The following is a 7016-nucleotide window of genomic DNA, read 5'->3' on the forward strand; positions in this document are numbered from 1 at the left end:
AAGCCAGACTCCAAAACCAACATTCTCCCAAGCCCCGCAGTTGCTGTGGCAACCATAATTAGCCACTGCTTTGATGCGTCACTTCAGTGGTAGCGCTGCTCAGTTGAGACAATGGCAGACAGGTATTTATAGACCCGCGAGTCTCTTCAAAGGGGATGAAACGCTCTTCAGAGCCCTTCTTCAGAAAAACAAGTGTACCATCTGCTTTCAATGAACACAGCAACACACACACATCTTGATGCATCTATGGAGCACATCGGTGCACACAGCACAATACTTTACCGTAGCCCCTTTCAAGAAAACACCTCAGCGACTACCACTCACATAAGACCTTGTCCCTTTGAAAATCTGTAGAAAGAGACGCATGTCATGTTAATAAGCAAGGGAGCTTTGAAGTGCAGAGTATTCTAAATAAAACTGGATTTTGTGTCTCTCTAATGTCTTCTGCATTGCTTTTTTTCATTTACCCCTGCTCCCTGCCATTTTGCATTTTCTCATCAGTCTCTTCTGTGATCCAGGATGATCACCTGAAACCTTCTGTCCCATAGCAACAGTTAGCAGGGATGTCAGGAAGGCAAAGGGAATGAACATAGCAGACTGAACAAACTGGGAAAAGTCCTAAAATACTCCTTAATTCTACTTGTTAATTACCAGCATATGAGAAACACAACTCAACAGTTCCACAGAAAGACATGCGGTTTCTATAAGTTTCACAAGAGAGTGAGTGAGTGCAAGTTCTTGGAAAGGCTGCAATGCCGCACCACCTACATCCGAGCATAGCCCACAGCTTTCCCCAGAAAACAAAATCCACAGCAGGTCTCCACCTACACTATGCTCACACACAAAGTTTCTGAGAAGCCTAGGTTTGCTGCGGGTGGTTAATAGCAAGGCTGAATGATTACCTGGGTATTTCCAGAAAATACATTTAAGAGCACAGAATAATTGGAATGAAGAGATTACAAACTGAAACTGAAATGCAGTTACGACATGTGTTAAATTTAGTAGAGAATAATGTCCAGAAATAGTATCCAATTACATACCCCCCCCAAAAAAACGGGTCGATCTTATCGTGCATTTTCCATAGGATTTAGAAAACCTCTTTACAATCAACAAACCTATTTTCTCTAATTGAAAAATACGACACAGAAACCATTAGCAGGAAAATTCAGAACTAAAGGCTCTGCTTCCCCTCTCTAAGGAACACATTTTCAATACCTGTCATTAGGCACAGGTCCAAGTGCCCAGCTGCTTCCATTTACAAAATCATATCTCAATGCCCGGCAATGCAAAGTTGAAATTAAACATCCAGTTCTGAAAAGATGACCTTGGTTCCTTTTGTTGGCCACAACTGCATCACAATGGAAGGATGCAGCATGTTTATACTTAGGAAAATGAAGTAATCAAGACTCAACATGTAACAACAAGCTTCATCTAGAGGAAGGCTGGTCATCAAACAGCCAGCCATGTATGACAACTACCTCTTTGGTATAGTACAGCTTTAACTTTCTCATGCTTCCAAAAACTAGTGCAAAATTGAGGTTTGACTTGCAAGTGTTAGATTAAAATCAACGGAAGATTGTGTTTAATATTCTGTTTAGTAGTTCTCAAACACATATTATACACGGCAGACAGTTTGAGGTTTGTGGTCAATACACGTGCTGTTTTTTAATTGAGGGTATAATTAGGAAAGCATGGTTTTGGGATGAGAAAAGTACAATTGAAATGTGTTGGCATTAAATCAGAAGTAACTTACAGCCCATGCCCCCAATTCAGCAACTCTGCAGTGACTGTCTTCAATAACTCGGCCACTTCGTTTCCATGCGGATTCCAAACCAGGGACCGGCTAATTCCATCCTATACTGTCAGTCTGCTGGTGGGGTCAGCTGTGTAACCAATTATAGCTTCCCAGTGCAACACACCACCCTCCCTGACCTCCAAATGCAGCCCTCGAGACAATGCTGACTAACAGTCCGGTGCAAGAAATGACTTGGTGAACAGGATTAAAAAAATCAGTTTCCGTTGAGGAGCAAGAAAAGCACAGCTATTTTCCCAACAAGCGATTTTCCCAGAAGGTCTCTGCGAGAACTTTACACTCGACCGCTAACCCTTGGCTTACTTCTCAACAACAGGAACCCCACAAGAGCACTTCCTGGACTGAGTGATGGCATCATGAGAGGTCAATGGGGAGGCGAGGCTTATACTCTGACAAGAACAGCTGGCTCTGCTGCTTTGATATTAGGGTTACATTTCTCACACTGCGGTGTTTACCAGGATTCAAAGGGTGGATTTTGTTTAGATCTGAAATCCGTAGAAGTGTTTGTTTTCGATACTGCACATTGATGAATATTCCACCCACGTACTGCTCAAGCTCACCTCTCTTTACAGCTTCTGAAAAGGATCTGTTGGTCTGCCTGCAGTGTATGGTACACGATTATCACATTGCTTCACATGCTTTAGTAAATATCAGGGAGCAGGCTTCTAAAACAAATGCAAAGTCAGTTACGTCACTTTAAATTCCAATACCGTGAGCCAGCCAATTCAGTGGAGACAGGGTTCAGAACCATGCAGTCAGCAGTGTGACTTACAGCTACAGAGTGTGGAGACACCCATAGAACTGCTCTGTGACCTCTGACAGCTCAGGTTAGGAAAACAAGACAGACTGCAATTGCTCTATAAACATCTAGACTTTAAGGTCCCAACAATTCTATTTTAGTCCAGAGCTACAACCTTTACTTTTTCTATACATGAACACATACGGTACTGTAAGTAAAACTTTGGTAATTAAATGCACAATTACTTAAAAAAGGGCCAAACATCACCTTATTCTAGAATGAACTATAAAAAGGGAAGAATGTAGAGTTCAATAAAGGGTGCAAACAGGTCTGGTTAGAACAAATTAGTTAATGACAGATTATAGACAGACGTCATAGCGGGTCAGCGATATCTCTATTGACCAACACTGCATACTGTACACATTACTTAATTTCCCCTACTATGCACTGATTTCTACTTCAAGGTCAATCATGGAATCCTAAGCCTGGGATGACTGGTTTCCAGCTGCTCCACCTTAGAACTCAAATCTCACAGGATCCTTCAGGCTACTGTAGCTTCACAGGAGAGAAGAGAGCTGTGCCAAGACTTTTAGTCATTTGCATGGAGAGTTTTAATAAAGTGATGCTTTCACAAACTGGACCTTTGAAACTGCTTCAGCTGAGATCTTTGTCTACTGAGGTGTAATCCATTACAAACAGAAAAAAGGGATGAATAAAACTCACTAAAGTGCTGCCTCTGTTTTAAAGTGTATTGAATAAAAGAGCCAAAAGCTGTTTAAATTCTCGTGTAGCAACTCCTTAGTTTCCCACATAGCAACAGTATTTTTTTCCCACATAGCACAAATATATGAATGAGAATAGCAGAAATAAAATGAAAAAGAATGAGCAGAAATAATGCGCACGCTATTCTAATTCTTATTACATAATCCCAATAATACACGCGGGCGGCTCTGTGGTCTGTTGTATTACGTAGTGTCTGTTTGAACATGCCACTGCACCATGCACGAGTAATTAACGTGGCTAACTTTAAATGAAAATGTGCGCTTCCAACAGTCTAGGTTAGTTCACAAATGGGGGTTTAAAAAAAGCTCAGTCAGAGCTATTTAAAATGAAACTCAAACTACAAGAAACACTAAGATCCTCTGTATCGCTGCATTCAATCCAAGCACCCATGGACAACTTCCGGTTGTTGCTTTTCCTGTTTGTTTGTTTGTTTTTCATGATTTTGTATATTGTGATAAAGTGTAGACAGACAGACATATACCCTCAGATGCTCTCAATACCTAACAAATGTCATTTGCAAGTTTCAACTTGAATAAGTGGTTCTCTAGCTGTATTGTATATCCCATTGTAACCATTTTGAGTAACCAACAGCTATCCATAGCTTTTAATAATGTATTCTGGTAGGATGGCCACTTTATCTTACAAATTATAACATAAAGATGCTCTCATCAAAACGTTTTCCTAATTCAATAACGAAGTTTAGTTTTGGAGTTACTAAGTAACCTTAAATCACCTCAACAGAAATGAGAGAAGCTGAGTTAACAACTTTAGTATATATCTCATGCCTGAACTGAACACAATATGGGTGTGTACATGTGAACCAGGGTTCAGGTTTCATAACATGCCTCTCAGCCAAAACCCACCAACTGAAACAGCAGACAAATACAAACACGGATGTATACTTGGTGTTATGAACTATTTACTTATCTGCTTTGTTTGTTTTTTTCTCACAACTTATAGTACCAGAACCGCTGTTTTTTTAATCTGATGAGATCAAATGCGGTACAAAAATACAATTCAGAATGTAGTGTCACAGAACTGTCGGCAGATAGTCTTCACAAAATAAATTCAAAAACCAAAACAATTCTATTTGTACTGATACAGTTCTGGTGACGAATAAAAAATAAATGAGCGTTTGTGTGATTCGTAATTTTACTGGATGCAGAGCTGCAGAAGAAAGACAGGGGGATGACCTGATAGGCTGTACAGGGCATCGTGGTGACTTAAGTTCTGCGCCGGTGTTGATTTTCCTATACAAAGTACTGTTTGCCACTATATGTAAAATAAAAATAAAAAATGCGATTGTGCACTGGACCACAGTTCCCGAAAACCACTGTGTTTATGTCACAGAAACTGCTGTAAATCCTTTAGTCCTTTTCCAAAACACGCACGCACACACACACACACACAATACATCAAACGGTACCCTACCCTCTGACAAAAACAAAAAAAAACGTTTGACTACATTTCTGTTTTTAATTACAAATCTGTCTTCGCCTAAAGCTCAAACCTCACACTTCCTAACTAACCGCACTGGCTATGTTTGCCTAACCGTATTCAACCTCAAGAGCAACCTGTCGCTAATGTGTTTACTTAACTACACCCAACAGAATAGCAGCGGTGCTGTCGGCTCCTGTCATTCATAATAAGACACAGTGTGTGTGTACTTCACAACAATAACAACAGTGCACAACCCCGTTTATTTAGTAACTATATTTTATTCTAGTTATAAACATTTTTTTTTTTTTTACATTCATGTCGGGCATAGTTTAACGCATGTTTTGTACACTCTCCAAGAAATCAGGGCTATGTATTTCGGATCAAATCACACACAGCTGATTAGTCAATAACCAAGGTCACGTTATGAGCTGTTTTCTTTATCAGAAAAACAATGCAAGTCACTGGCATAATTCAATTTTACTTTAAGGAAAGTCTAGCTGTACACAGTTCCCCGTCTGCATTATCGGCAGCTAATATTATAATATAACTTCGGACACTGCTGTATAAGGCAGTCCGGACAGTGTTGTTGTGCATTTTCACTGTGCCACACATTCACAAGACGCTGTCAAAAAAGCACTGAGAGTGAAAGCGGGACTTACCCTTTTCCTTTGAATAACCCAGCTTTTGGACAATGTTAACCCCGATGTCCACCAATCTCCCCGAATACTTTGTATCGGCACTACAGAATTTGTTAGTGTGAAGAAGATGGCCGCCTCTGAGCAGTTTCTGAACTCAATGACGTAATCGTGGATCTTTAAACTTTTAACACTGTGTAGTCCTCAACACTCCGTGCTTATCGACACACTCTGTGAGCAGTCGCAGTTGCAGCAGCATTACGCTGTTTTTTCCTTCTTTTTAATCACATACAGTTATTTTAGTTGTGTTCAGGTTAAAAGAAAAAAATAATTAATTATACTGTACTTTTAATAAATATATAATAAATACAGTAGATGATCTATATACTATAACATTACTTGTGTTTATGAATAATAATAATAATAATAATAATAATAATAATAATAATAATAATAGTTGTACTGTATATACAGTTGTGAAGGTAACATGCATTTTGAGAATCAGTGATTTTCAAATCTATTTTATTCACGCTGGCTGTGTTGTATAAAATGGCCATGGGCTTGCATTTTATTCTTATTTGATTAAAATATACATTAAATTGTCTGGGTTATAGTTTTGTGGAGAGTGGAATCGTACAGCTACGCCAGGTTTAAATGCAAAATTATCATGTTTCATTGGCTCCCCACTTATACACTGAATTTGACAACCCAAGTCTGTCGAATACAGTGCATACAAAATCAGTATTGTATGTCGAATCTTCGATGAAACAAAATTATTATGTAGTGATTTTGGAAAATACTCTATTTAGAAGGTGTTTTAAAAAGTTACAATTGGCAGACGGCAAACTAGATCTGCCGAATTGATGGACTGACGACACAAGACAAAAATCTACAAATAAGAAAAAAAGCGGGTTGATTGATCGTTCACTATGACTTCAACAGTCTGATTTACTGCGCAGTCAAAGATCATTCAAAAAAATTTGAAAACGTCTTATCATAAACTCAGAAGTCTGTACCGCAAGGCACATTATGTCACGCGGGGCAAAGACAACCAAATGATGCCAACCATTTGGCAATGTTTAATTCATTACGTCATTTAACCTCGCCTTAACCCCAAAAGCAATAGATTATATTTTAACTAGATGATAACTTTACAAGTAAAGTTGTGGGGCTTGCTTTATTGGGAAATTGGTCAAAGTAGCTGATTTGTGTCAAAAGTCGCATTGATTACTAATTGTCTCATGCTTAGAATGTGCTATACTTTGAAATTTCTCCAAGTTCTATGACAGTTAATTCAACAGTGAGAAGTATCCTACTCTAGCTTGTTGGGAAAATTCAGTTGTTTATAAAAAGTTAGAGAAAAATTAGTTGATGCGGTTACTAAAAACAGCTGTACCTCTTGATTGGTAAAAGTTATTTCTGTTTTGAAATTTATGATTTTAGATTTGAATAGCAGAGTAGAGGAAGATTCCATATGCTCTAACTTTTTGTCTTACTTGTTGGGAAAGTGGTCAAAGTAGCTGATTTGTGTCAAAAGTTACATCGTTTACCGTAAATACAATGTTGGAAGTCTGGGGGTTTTTAAACAATGGGGAGCTTTAGAATG

General features: G+C 38.7%; 1 protein-coding gene across 6 annotated transcripts in view; it reads right to left on the reverse strand.

Annotated features, from left to right (window-relative positions):
- The window catches only part of LOC117417822 (myocardin-related transcription factor B-like), a 45891-nt gene extending 40305 nt beyond the window's left edge, over positions 1–5586 (reverse strand). For 4 of the 6 annotated variants that reach the window (XM_059035558.1, XM_034030172.3, XM_059035559.1 and 1 more), the window contains exon 1: positions 5435–5585. The gene's annotated coding sequence lies outside the window, so the exon portion shown is untranslated. Of the gene's footprint in view, positions 1–5434 lie in introns of all 6 variants that reach the window. The other 2 variants (XM_059035561.1, XM_059035560.1) reach the window with 1 other exon arrangement.
- Between the last annotated feature and the right edge of the window lie 1430 nt (positions 5587–7016).

This window comes from Acipenser ruthenus, chromosome 13, assembly GCF_902713425.1.
Source record: "Acipenser ruthenus chromosome 13, fAciRut3.2 maternal haplotype, whole genome shotgun sequence".
In the NCBI taxonomy this organism is placed as follows: domain Eukaryota; kingdom Metazoa; phylum Chordata; class Actinopteri; order Acipenseriformes; family Acipenseridae; genus Acipenser; species Acipenser ruthenus.